This window comes from Hippopotamus amphibius, chromosome 5 (assembly GCF_030028045.1).
Source record: "Hippopotamus amphibius kiboko isolate mHipAmp2 chromosome 5, mHipAmp2.hap2, whole genome shotgun sequence".
NCBI lineage: Eukaryota > Metazoa > Chordata > Mammalia > Artiodactyla > Hippopotamidae > Hippopotamus > Hippopotamus amphibius.
The window spans coordinates 101060675-101075143 of NC_080190.1; the positions used below are offsets into that span (position 1 = coordinate 101060675).

Consider the following 14469-nt stretch of genomic DNA (forward strand, 5'->3'; position numbering starts at 1 on the left):
CCACCTCTTAAATCACACCAATAATCTGCTACCTTCTGACTGGAACACAGCTGAATGATGTTTTGTGGGTTTATAACATGAAGTTTTTCTAGCTTGGGACCTGATTATTTGTTTGCCCTGAAGAAAATCTCCCTAAGCCCATACTGGCCAGGGCTGCAAGTGGTCATAATCCTGACACACACGTGGGGTGGGATAAGGCAGCAAAATCCTGACAAAGATGCCCTCTGAAATCATCTTGTTTCATTCAGTTTCATTTTACACCTTCAGCGGTGGCTCAACTTGCTTTCGGTCCTTAACCCAGATGCTGTTTTCTGTGTCATTAGAGAAATATGCAGATATCTTTTTATGGGTTTCCATATCTAAACTGTTAATCTGTTTTGGTTTTGATCCCAATGATCATGTCTCCATTTTATCTATCTATAATATTTTCCCTGTAGGATATGTTTTATTTACTTTTAGTATTCTTTAAATTGTATTTTGTTTTGATGAAAATCATTGATTTATAATTGCTATCAAATGCTTCTTTACCTGATGTCACTGATGAATAGCTACCAGAGCAGGAAGCTATGAAAAACATAGCTTTGTGAGGATGCTTCAAATTCCAAATAAAGATTAAATATCTGCTAAATCAAAAATAGCAAAAAGAATATAATACATTTAATTTTGAAGTGAAATACTAGGGAAATGTGCCTAAATTCAAACCTAGCCTATTATAGGTTCACATTGTTTTACATAATGTATATCTCTTTAAAATTGATTGGGGCTTCCTAGGTGGCACAGTGGTTAAGAATCCACCTGCCAATGCAGGGGACACAGGTTCGAGCCCTGCTCCAGGAAGATCCCACATGCTGCGGAGCAACTAAGCCCCTGAGCCACATCTATTGAGCCTGTGTGCCACAACTACTGAAGCCCACGCACTTAAAACCCGTGCCCTGCAATAAGAGAAGCCACGGTAATGAGGAGCCCATGCACCACAATGAAGAGTAGCCCCTGCTTGTCACTACTAGAGAAAGCTCATGCATAGCAATGAAGACCCAACACAGCCAATAAATAAATAAATAAATTTATATTAAAAACTTGATCGGCATGGTTGTTTCATTAAATAAAAGAGTTGCTCATATTCAATTCTTTTTTTCTGTACTTTATTGAATTTGTAAGTTATGCTCAATTAAAAGGAAATAATTGGAATAAAATAAAATATTCTCTTTAGTTTTTCTGACTATTTCTATTGATACTGATTTGAAAATGAGGGTAATGCCTTTTGCCCAATCAATATTTTCTTCCTAGTGTTTTATTCCTGGGGGAAGCTGATATATGGGGATATTTATCTCTGTTTTTTTTTTTTTTCTGTGTGCATTCAAAAAAGTCTCAGATGCCTTAGAGAAACAATATTAGTGTGTGTGTATTCAAAATAAGACCCACATCAATTTCTGCTCACATACTATAATCATATGGCAAATTTGATTCTTGTGACTTAAAATTTGTTGTTATTTTTCTCATTTTTTGCAGATTCAGTCTCACAGCTTCAAATTCACAATATCTGGCAGCTACTTAAATTACAAATGAGAATAATCATAGCCCAGGATTATCATCTCTTTAATTCTAGGTATCAAACTTCCCTTAATTGCTTTGGAAGCCACATCAATCAACAGAGTCTAGTGTTACATTGTTTTATAAGTAAAGCATGTTAGTCTTTTACATAAAAGTGTGATTGTTAAGCCTCACTTTCTCTTCCTGCCACTTGATGACGACCATCCTTAGATCGAACTGGGAAGGATGCTAATGGAACACAGGTAAATAAAGCAGTAGGAAAATATTTTGATTATTATAAATGTGTATTCTTTCTCCTTAAAGCTTTGTAAATTTTACAGCCATTATATCAATTAAATGTTCTTTTTCAGTGGTGTGCTGGAGTCGGTTTGTACTGGTTCACAAGACCTGACTGTGACATCTTTTCAATTCCAAGTTTAGTGGGGTGTTGACATCAGGTTGACATTAGGTTGTTGGCTTGAAATTAGTCATTGTGGGAGTATTTATACCATAAGAAGTAGCAAATAAGACAACCCAGGGCCTTTTTACTTTTTTTGTAAACCGTAGAGCTGATTGTTAAACATTTACCAGCATTCTACCACTAGTATTGTTACCGTTGTTGATTTCCTGATTTTTAAAAAAAATTACTTATTTGCAGCTCCTTCATCATGGCATGTGGGCTCCTTAGTTTTGGCATGCAAACTCTTAGTTGCAGCATATATGTGGGGTCTAGTTCCCTGACCAGGGATTGAACCCAGGTCCCCTGCATTGGGAGCGTGGAGCCTCAACCACTGTGCCACCAGGGAAGTCCCTAATTTCCTGATTTTGATAATTGTACTAAACTATGTAAGAGAAAATCTTTGTTTTTAGTAAACCCTGAATATTTAAAGGCAAAGAGGTTTTATGTCTACAACTTACTCTCAAGAAATTTGATATGGTTATATGCATATAATCTCCATACATAGACAGACGAGACAGAGAGAGAATGGCAAAGCAAATGTGGTAAAATATTAACATCTGCAGAATTCGGGTGGTGGTTACAAGGAATTCTTTGTGTTATTTCTGTAACTTTTTTGTAAGTCTGAAGTGTTATCAAAATAAAAAGCTGAAGAAGTGTCCTTGAGGCTGGGATAAAGTACTATAAGAAAAGGAGAATGTAAAAGAACAAGTGAACACCAAGAGCACATTCTTGAAAGGTGTACAAGGCAGTGGACAGGAGCACAGACTTGGGGGTGGGGGTGGGGGTCGGGTTTACCTTGGTTCAAAGGACAAAGATCAACTCTGCTAGTTCTTTTCTGTGGACTTGGCCCACTAACCCTCTATAAGCATGCTTCATCTGTAAAATAGGGTAATAATAATAATATCTATGCCATGTAGTTGTTGTAGTGATTGAATAAGTAAATATATAAAGCACTTGCATTAGGGCCTGGCCCTTAGTGAGCAATTGCTATTGCTTTTGTCAGTGGCTTTGAATTTTAAAACAGGGCATTAAAGCTTCCAAGAGCTAGGTGGTTGGGAGAGAATGCTCTCTGAATTCAAAAATCTTGACTTTAAGTATCAAGAACCAAAGCTGTGGGCTTAAAGCAAAGAGTAAACCACAACATTACAGAGTATGAAACTTTAAGATACAGATAAAAGAGCAGTTTTAAGTCACAAGGTAAGGAAATTAGAAAACAAAAACCAAATCAGAAACTCGACAACCAAAAATATGCTCCCTTGGTTTGAGAAAGGTATACTGGGAGGATTGGGAAAGAAGAGCCAGACAGCTTAGATCAAATGTGAAGCTTTATTGCCTGCCTGCCCGTTCTCCCCTTCCCTGCATGAAATTGTTGTGTCAATGATGATGGTAATATTTACTGAGCAGTTACTATATGCCAGAGTGTTCTAAGTGCTTTAACATGGATCATCTTTTATAATTCTCCCAACACGTCATGGTAGGTGGAATTAATAACTCTATTTTATACATGAGGACTTTGATGCAGAAATATTAAGTAAATCGCCCAGGTCACACACTAAAAAGTGTTGAAAGAGAATTAGAAGCCAGATAGTAAACTCCAGAGCCTGCACCATCTCTGGTGAGTTTTGGGATCAGAAAGAATTACTTGTGCCTTGCATCCCATGTGGAATTCTGGGAAGAGAGAAACTTGACAGAAAAAAATATTCATGTGAGAGTCAGCCTCCAAGATGTCCTGCAGTGACCTTCTCCTGGTGCTGGCATGCTTATGTAGAGCCACTCCGAAGTGTAATGGTGTGCCCCAGTAGAATGGTATGTGACTTCCTAAGCCAGGTCACAAAAGACACAATGTGGCTTCTTCTTTGTTCTCTTTCTCAGATCACTTGCCCTGGGAGAAGCTAGCGGCCATGTCCTGGGGAGTCTTCAGGACCCACACCCAGAAGCCCACACGGTGAGGAACTGAGGTCTCCTGCCAGTAGGCAGTGAGGACTGAGGCCTCCTGCCAACAGGAACACGAGTAACTTTGGAAATAGACCTCCTCCAACCCCAACCAAACCTTCAGGTAACTGCAGCCCTACTGACCTTGTTATTGAATAAAAGTTCACGTGCCTGACAAACCGAAACGTCAGAGTTTGGAGCAGAGAAAGGTTTATTGCAGGGCTAAGCAAGGAGAACAGGTGGTTCATGTTCAAAAACCCTGAACTCCCAGATGGTTCTGGGGGGAGGAGTTTTTATAGGCAAAATTTTGGGTGAGGGTTGCAGGGTGTGTGACTTTCTTCTGACTGGTTGGTGGTGACATAACAGGGCTGTACTCCAGTAACCTTGTGCTCAGCCTGGAGTTGCCATCCTTTATCTGGGTAGGGGCCTTAGTTCTGCAGAAGAACTCAAGATATTGTTATGCATATTGCTTGAGGAGGAACCAGGACCCTGCCCCAAGGCTGCACTGTTTTTTTTTTTATCTATATCAATATCTATATATTTTTAATTGAAGAATAGTTGATTTACAATGTGTTAATTTCTGCTATACAGCACAGTGATTCAATTACATACATATATACCATACATATATATATATTCTTTTTTAAAATATTCTTTTCCATTATGGTTTATCATAGGATATTGAATATAGTTGTCTGTGCTATATAGTAGGACCCTGTTGTTTATCCATTCTATATATAAAACCTTACATCTGCTAAACCCAATCTCTCATTCCATCCTTCCCTCACCCCTCTCTCCTTGGCAACCGCCAGTCTCTTCTCTATGTTGGTGGTTCTGTTTCTGTTTAATAGGTAGGGTTTTTTGTGTCATATTTTAGATTCCACATATAAGTGATATCATATGGTATTTCTCTTTCTCTTTCTGACTCACTTCACTTATGATAGTATAATAATCTCTAGTTGCATCCGTGCTGCTGCAAATGGCATTATTTCATTCTTTTTTCATGGTGAGTAGTATTTCATTGTATATGTGTACCACATCTTCTTTATGCATTCATCTGTCTATGGACATTTAGGTTGTTTCCATGTCCACGGCTGTATTATTGTTTCTGACTGCTCCTCCCTTGTTTTTGCATTCCCTCCCTTCGCTGATTAGCAACTGAATCTGCCCTTTGGAACTCAGGGAAGGTCAACGAGGCTGGATGAAGCCTATTTCCTACAAACAAGAAATGGAGGATATAGAAAGGATTTGTACCTGGCAGCCCCACAGGGGCCTGCTTGGTTTCAACATCATGATTTCCTGATTGCAGCTTCATGAGAGACCCCAAGCAACAACCACCCACCTAGATTGCTCCTGAATTCCTGACCAACAGAAACTGAGATAATACATGTTTTTTCTTTTAAACCACTAAGTGTTGGGATAATATGTTATGCAGCAATGGGTGACTAATACAGTCTAGTACCAACAAAAGATAGCTTCCAGAGAAATGGTGGTGTGGAATGTTTGTGCAAAGAGAGCATGAGCTGGTCTACCCCTCCCTCACCAAATGTTTTTGGTTAAGAATTAAGATCTGAGAGGGGAGCCCAGGGCTAGGGTGATGGAACCCTGTACTAGGGTCTGCAGAGTGGATCACCCATGCCAAGGCAACAGAATCCACGTTACATCAGCTGAGGACACATGTGGGAAGCAGTGGAGACAGGCTGATACCCAAGGTCAAGTAGCTCAAACTTTACTCTTGGTGCAGTTGTACCTGAGATAGATCAGCACACCCACTCCCACAAGCCCAAGACAACTCTCTCAGGAACTTATAAAATCCCAGGAACTTTACCACTGGGTAAAGGGGGTAAAGGCAAAGAGAGAGATGGGACAGTCATGAGAAACTAAGTTTTAAACTGAAAGTGACTAAGTTACCTTGAATCGGCAAGAATAAATTTTCTTCCACAGATACAAAATAGGGCTTGAGAATAAAATTAATTTCAGTTACGGAGAACTAAAAGTTATTAACAGACTTTTGCACAATCAGTATTTGTAGTTACAAATCACACGCACTATTTCACATTTGGTAGGGACTTCTTGATCCCAGAGCAAGATAAAAGAAATAAATAATTAGTGTCACAGAAAGGCAATGCCAATTTTCTTTGTTCAGAAATGTAACTGCATTGGGTTTTGGTGATGAGAAATAAGTCTTTATGGAGAACAAGCTCTCTTGCTTTGCACTAACATTGCCTTATACTCCTGATATACTCACAATGTTCCAGGAAGTTGTTCTCACCATTTTACAAACATTAACTCATTCTGTTTACACAGAAAATCCGTGGGGTGCTTATTAGCTTCAGCCCAATTTAAAAATGGGAAAACTAAGGCACAGGAAGATGAAGCAAACTGTCAAAGGTTGTACATAGCCAGTCTGCTTCTGGAGTCTATAATTTAACCACTGCCTTCTGATGCTCTTCAGACTGTATCTTATATTTCTTCAAATACTTTATTTCCAGTACTTCAGGTTTATCCTAAGAGCTGTGACTAAGTTGGAAACGTGAATGATTTGGACCCAGATTTAATCTGGATTTTCCTGATGATACTAGACAAGGAACTTATTGGCTGATTTCTGAAATGGGGTTAATTGCACTCATCTGCATTCACAGATGTTTATGCAGGTTATTCCAGTAGTGTCTGGATTTCACTTTAATGGTGAATAGCTTTAGGTGTCCTGGCTATGGAATAGAGCCCCATAAATCTTTAAGGACTGGCTTGTAAACATGTAATCAGAGGATCTGGTGCTGCTTGAGAAGCCAGAGCAGGTTTTAAATAGCTCACAGAGCACTAAGCTGGTCTTTCCAAGTTTGAGTTATCAAAAATAGTTTCCTAGTTTGTATGTGTGACCTTTCCTGGCCGCAGACACTGAGCCATAAAGGCTATTTTGCCTTTGCCTGTCTCCAGAGGCAAGAGCAAACTCCCGACTTTTTCAAATATGAACTATAGTTTAAAGACAAATAATCTCAAACATGGTGCTAGCACACAGCCCTGTGAGGCCCTTGGGTTTCCCTGAATTCGATAGAATCACTCTTTCCACCAAATACTTCTGAGATAAGGAACAAGGGCTCAATAGCTACATCCTGCCTTCATCAGAATATTCAGCCAGAAACAGAAACAGTCACAGAGGCCTGAGAATTCTTCTATAGACAACTTGAGAATCTCTGATATTGTTGATTAACTTGTTTTACCTGACTTGTATAAAATGCATTGGAAGAAGCCCTAATACAGTCTGATGGCTTTGCTTACTTCTTTTCTTTAGGCTTTTAAAAAAGGTTTCATCCAACAGTTCCAAATTCATTTTATGAACTTTCCCCTTGAGAACAGTTCTGACCAACACCTATATGTGAAGCCAGCAGGGAACAAGAAAAACAATTGTTATGCTGAGATATTTTCTAGAATGGTAATCATGTAGAAAGATTGTGAAACAAAAACTTAAAAAAAAAAAAAAAACCCACCTAGAAGATAACCATTCAAAGTACTAAGGGAGTGGAATTTTGGTATTATTCTCCACTTGAAAAAAATATGCCATTTTGGTCCAGAAAAAAATATGTTTCAGTGTTCTTTTTTGTAAAGAGATTTCAAAATTCCCATCTGGTAGAACTTGTTATATGTTATATTCACATGAAATATTGAGTCATAATCTTTTAATACCCTTTTCTTGAAAATTTATTTTTTATTGAGGTATAGTTGATTTACAATGTATTAGTTTCAGGTGTACAGCAACGTGATTCATATATATATATATATGTTATATTCTTTTTCAGATTCTTTTCCCATAAATGTTATATCAAAATATTTCATTGCCTCTGCTGTACAGCAGGTCCTTTTTGTTTATCTATTTTATATACAGTAGTGCATATATGTTACCTTTCAATACCCTTTCCCCCCCAGTTTTCCAATGAGTATTTATTATTAGTTAAGCCATGATTCAGGATCCCAGGGTGGGGATCACCAAGTACCCAGGTCCCCCTTTGCCACCCTGTGAGAAGGATGGAGGACAGAGGAGATGGATGAAGCCAGTTCAGATCTTCCCAGGACACCTCATCCCAGTCTGACACCCAAGATATGGGGCGGAGGGACTTGTGCACATGCTACCATTCGCGCCCTGAGGTGTCGCCCCCTTTAGCTGTCATTGCCTTCTCACAGTGGCGCAGGTCCAGGGAGTTCTGCCCGCAGTTCCAGGTCTGGTTCTGGTTGGGGAAGGGGCTGTCAAAGGGGCAGTCCAGTGGTTCTTGATTTTTGGTCTTGATGTCTTTGGCCATAGTGCTGACTCCTGGTGATGCTCCCAAAGCAGCTGGAAACTCAATGTCTGATACGATGGTTAATCAGCAAAGGACTTAGTTTAGTTTTCCAAGTGAGTTGGCTATGATTTAACACTATTTTGCTGATTCATAATTATGTCAACATTTATTCAGAGAATGGAACAAATAGAATTTATTTTCATTATTTATAAAAAGAATAGATATTTCTTGAACCTTTGCATTACTCTTTTTAATATGAACTCACTAGGCCTGTTGTTTTTTAATTGACTGTTCTTGAATCATGTAGAAAAAAATTAAACTATGCATTCAGGGCACTCGTCATGTGCTTTAATAAACTTCTGCTGTCAGAACTTTCCTTGCACAGGAATATTGCTTACTATAGGTCCATTTCAACTTTGTGGAAACTTTTCACATTCACAACCGCCACTGTTTCTTCCTCTGTTTTTCAGTTTCCATTTCTTAAGTGAGGAATCCGACTGGCCCAGCTCATCTTTTTGACCAAGTCTTAGAGAGCAACACAGGCCGCTGAACCTTGTATGTGTTGCATGCTTTTGGGCCAACTGCCTTCCCCTGGCCGACACAGATGCTGGAGATAAGTGAGTTCTCACAGAAGAGGGATGCAACACCTGGCAGTACTGGCATTTTGAGTATAATGTAAAGCAGGAAAGTAAAGGGTAACCTAGTTTCTAGAATGTTTAGTTCTTTTGAAATAAAGTTCCTTGCAATTTGTTACAGAGTGCTAGAACTTGATTTATTTAATAGTAAGGATCTTAGGACAAAGAAATAAAAGCAACTATTGAAAACTATTGCTGACACTGTTGGTTGGCTGACCCAAGAGTTCTTCCTACCTCTTGAGCTGGAGCATTTCACCCCAGTTTTCTTGATTTTCTGGTAAAAGAAACATGTGAGGCAGCACGGCTGGTCTGGCCTTCCTCTTGCCCTGGTTGCTGGTGCTGAGCCTGAGCTCTGGCAGCCTGCTTGTGACACTTACGGACCTTGGGAGGGGTGAGTCCCTGAACTGATGTCTACCTCAGTCTTCTTCTGATGCAAGAAAAAAAGATGACTATATTTTTAAGAGCTACTCCAATTTCTTGTAACTTGATTTGCATGTAGTCCTTACTGATACAATAAAATAGGGTTACACCATATTTTAGAGGACCGATGGTGATATTGAAGCCAAACTGGACATTGTCTCATTTCTTCAATGCAATGAAAAATTTCAAGACCAATTTCAAAATGAAAAAGTGCGTTTACTAGTTCAACATTTCTCCTTTTCATTTTTCTCTTCATAAGTCTAGTTAATTCTAAGTATCACCTCATATGAACTGGGCAAATTATGTTGTCTTACAAACAGTGGTTTTTATAGATTGGCCATTTCTCTCAAAGCATTATAACAAATCAATACAAAACCTTCTACTTTGGAAGAACTCCTGAGATTTGAATGTAAAATTTAATTAATAGCAAAAGATAAATTACATCTCTTTCCTTTTTCCTTTCCTTTTTTCTTTATCTCTCTTTGTTTCCAACTCTTTCCTTCAATTCGCAATGTTTTTCCTTATTTAATCTTCCCATTCTCCTTCTTAAAAAAATCTTTCCTATACTTGGTACTTTTCTTTTATTGGTGTAGTGTGATATACTTCTCATAAAGAATATAGACATTTTTCTAAGTATTTATGTACCTTTGTGGTAGACATTTTTTACTAGTGCATTTTGTGGGGATTTTGCCAGCATGTTATACAACATATTATACAACAGAACCAGTAATGGAAAAGTTTTTCAGATTTTCAATTTCAAATAAATTTCCCCAATTTTTTTTTTCTGTAAACATACAATCCATGTTTGAAGCACATGCTGTTATGTCACAGTTGGGGATTTTTGATCCAAGTCAAAATATGATATCACAAATAATAATCACATTAGATTATTTACCAATATTTTTCCCACTTACATGTATAAAAACACTGTGTATTTTAATGTTATGTCTACTCGCTAAATATAGCTCCATCAGTGTCTGAGAAATAAGATAGGATTAAATAACATTATTTGGTATGTTATAAATGTTTTAAACTGAACAGAATCAGAAAAAAAAAAGCTTAATGCTGTGTAAGACATATTGAAAGCAAGCTTAAGCCATTTGCTTGCATAAGAAGGGCCATTTAGTACATAAATGAGAGAAACAAAACAATGCATTTTCCAGTTTTTACCAAATTCAAGAAAGTTAAAATAATGTATTGAAACATTGTTTCTCTGTCCATATTAATCTGAAAAGCTGAACAGACAGTATTTAACCAGAATCCCAAGTTCAGGGGCAAGATTGTTCAAAGGTCCCTAAGTTTAAAATCGTTGTTTGTAGAAGTAAACCTTTGTTCCCGGTCTGTAAATTATTAAAATAAGTAAATAACGAGTTCCCAGGTCTCTTTGTTAGGTCTTCTTGTAGGCACAGTGAGCTGTTTCCTGATGTGCCTCACTCTTGGGCAATTCATTACCAGTGATGGTACCAGTACTTTTAGATGTGCAGAGGTTACGCAGGGATTCCATGACTGCGCACACGTATCCTCACGCAAATTACAGGGCAACTGTTCCTGCTACAAGTTTGGGAACCTCACTGGAGGATAGAGTTCTTGCTAGAAGCTTCTTTAATGTCTATTCCTTTATTTTCTGTATAATTCACTTTGATTGTTGTCTCAAAGTGCTTATTTTGCCAGAGGCAGAAAACTTAGTCATTTCCAAGTGAAAATAAATTGTTATTTTCAGTCATTTAATTTTGAAGTTTAATTACATTCATGATGTTTCCCCTGTTCAGTCTTTTCTTACTATCTTTTTCCCTGGGTTGGATTTTTAAATTTGAGGAGCTTATGCAACTGCCACTCTGGGTGATGTGGGAGGGGACTGATCTGCAGGTCTTGGTTTGTTCAGTCCTGCACTAGATCCTTACTGTCTATATAATTTATCCTATCAGACTCTTGGCAAAGCTGAAGTATGATGCTTTCTCAAGTGGCAACATGGACAGAATGTGGCGTTATTTTGGCAACTACTCTGCTTCATAGCACTGGTGATGCCCTGAGCCCATTCTATCCCTTCTGTTTTGAGGAGGGCCCACAAATGATCTGTTGGATGTATATCTCTTCATCTCAGTTGTAGGACCATGTGCAAAGGTAAACATGCTTTCCCCCAGTTAACGTCCATGCCACAAGAAGGACCCAAAGGAACTTTCAGACCCCCTTCTACACTCCACAGGTACCACATGTGTCTCTGGAGGATGTGTATATCTCTTTCTCCCCCAGCGTGCCACACTATCATCCCTACTTCCCCGTTAAATTGATCTTCTGAGACTCAGTTTCCAACGTTGGGGAGGAAAGTTCTCCACACTTCCTACAAGCAACTCTGGTGTCCAAGAATTCAACTCAATTCTGACACTACAAACCTGGAGATAGAATCAAATTTCATAGGCAAAGGGCTCAGTCCCAGGAGACCACTCTCCATTTCAGATGCCAGTTGCAAACACAGGTTTTACCTGTATTTTGTGATTAATTGGCTGTACACAAGAGGTTCCCACAACCCCCTCCTTGGGTTCGATTAATTTGCTGGGCAGCTCACAGAACTCAGGAAAAGCCATTTACTCACTGATGACCTGTTTATTACATATGAATCAACAACCAGATGAAGAGATGCTGAGGGTGAGGTCCGGAACAAAGATGCTTCTGTTCTTTTGGAGCTTGGGGCACAACAGAATGTGACAGCATTCTGATTTCTCCATGTGGAAGCTCTCTGAAAAAAGTTGTGCTTTGGGGGTTTTAATGGAAACTCATTACATAGTCATGATTGACTAAATCATTAGCCAATGTCAACTGATGCCACCTCAAGCCCTCTCCTCTCCCTGGAAATCAGGGGTGGGACTGAAAGTTCCACCCCTCTAATCACTTGGTTGGTGCTCCTGGCAACCAGCCTCCTTCCTGGTTTGGGATCCAAAAGTCACTCTCATTAACATAAACCCAACTGCGGTGGAAAGGGCTTGTTATGAATAACACCCATCTCACCTTTTGGCCCTGAAGACAAGAACTGAGGACCAAATATTATTTAAAAAGGTGCTCCTGGGACTTGCATGGTGGTCCAGTGATTAAGAATCCACCTGCCAGTGGTTAAGAATCTGCCTGCCAATGCAGGGGACACGGGTTTGAGCCCTGGGCTGGGAAGATCCCACATGCCACTGAGCAACTAAGCCCATGTGCCACAACTACTGAGCCTGCACTCTAGAGCCCGAGCTCTGCAACAAGAGAAGCCACTGCAATGAGAAACCAGTGCACCGCAACAAAGAGTAGCCCCTGCTTACCACGACTAGAGAAAGCCCATGCACAGCAATGAAGACCCAATGCAGCCAAAAATAAAATTAAATAAATAAATAATAAAATAAATCTTAAAAAAAAAAAAAAAAAGAATCCACCTGCCAATGTGGGGGACACGGGTTTGATCTCTGGTCCAGGAAGATCCCACATCCCATGGAGGAACTAAGCCCATGCATCACAACTGCTGAGCCTGAGCTCTAGAGCCCATGAGACACAACTGCTGAGTCCACGTGCCACAGCTACTGAAGCACACGTGCCTAGAGCCTGTGCTCTGCAGCAAGAGAAGCCTGTGCACCGCTATGAAGAGTAGCTCCTGCTCACTACAACTAGAGAAAGCCCGTGCACAGCAATGAAGACCCAACATAGCCAATAAATAAATAAATAAATTAATTAATTAAAAAAAAAGACTCTGTGGTCCCAATGCAGAGGGCCCAGTTTTGATCCCTGGTCAGGGAACTAGATCCCACATGCTGCAACTAAAGATATCACATGCTGCAACGAGGATCCCAGGTGCCTCAGCTAAGACCCAGCACAGCCAAATATAAATAATAAATAAATAAATAAATAAATAAATAAAAAGATGTTCCCATTGCTCTTATTGATTAGAAAATTCCAAGGGTTTTGGGAGCCAGGAACTATGCATGAAGACCAAATATATCTGTGAAACATATTTTGATCATTTGAATGACTAAATATATATATTTCTTATAAATCACAATGTTCCACCCACCCTTTTCCTATTTCCTTCAGGGTGCAGTAGGCTTCTGGCTTTCAGAAATCTCAGATGGAAGTCAGCGCACAAGTTTCTTCTATTTTTGGTTCCACATCCACACCATTGCATCATTCCCCCAGAACCTGACACAGAAGTTATGGCTAAGAGTTGGGTGACCAATTTCCTGATTTGTTTGAGAATGAAGGGGTTCCCAGGATGCAGGACTTTCAGTTTGAAGACATAGAAAGTTGTGGAGTTGGTCACCCTAGAAGAGGCATGTCCTCTACAAATGTGCTTAACTCTCTTTTTCCTCTCCAAAGTCCTTACTTCTTTTTTAAAAATAATTTTTATTATTTATTTATTTAATTATTTGACTGCATTGGGTCTTCGTTACAGCATGCAGGATCTTCGCTGTAGCATGTGGGATCTTTCGTTGCAGTGAGACAGCCTGCCGTTGCAGCCCCAGGCTTCTCTCTAGCTGTGGCGCACAGGCTCTAGACTGGAGTAGGGCTCAGTAGTTGTGGTGCACGGGCTTAGTTTCCCCGCGAAAAGTCCTTACTTCTTGCTCAGAGGATTTCTTATCTACTGGGGGCTGAGAGCACTTTTTCTCCTTTAAATATGTTCTCTCTGGAACGGGAGTTTTCAGCTTAGAAGTAGATAACTTGGCATCTATATTTTCCCTTCACCTTGGAAATATACACTTTTGTCTCCCATATAGTTACAGTTGGGAGGATTAATAGGAAATCAGGGGGAATAAGAGAAAATACTAATTAATACTTCACATATCACATTACCATGGTTCTTTTTGAAAAAAACTTTATTGAAGTATAGTTGACCTTCATTCATTTGAAGTGTACAATTTAATGATATTTAGTCATTTTACCAGGTAATCTTACCATTTCCATGACATTTTTTCTTTCCCAATAAGATCCCTCATGACTATTTACAGTTCATTCTTATTCCTAACTCCAGCCTCAAGCAACCACTAATTTACTTTCTATCTCTGTAAATTTGCCTTTTCTACACATTTCATATAAATGGAATCATACGATATGTAGTCTCTTTTGTTTAGCCTCTTTCCTTTAGTGTGATGTTTCTCAGGCTCATCCATGATATACCATATATCAGTAGGTTGTTCTTTTCAATGATGAATAGTCTTTCATTGTATGGATATACTGCATTTCCCCCCTAGGTATT

General features: G+C 39.2%; 1 long non-coding RNA gene across 1 annotated transcript; it reads left to right on the top strand.

Annotated features, from left to right (window-relative positions):
* Positions 1–1768: 1768 nt before the first annotated feature.
* LOC130853011 (uncharacterized) lies at positions 1769–8782 on the top strand. The gene is made up of 3 exons (XR_009053632.1): positions 1769–1793; positions 3863–4046; positions 8667–8782. It is a non-coding gene; the product is annotated as an uncharacterized LOC130853011 (long non-coding RNA).
* The last annotated feature ends 5687 nt before the right edge of the window (positions 8783–14469 follow it).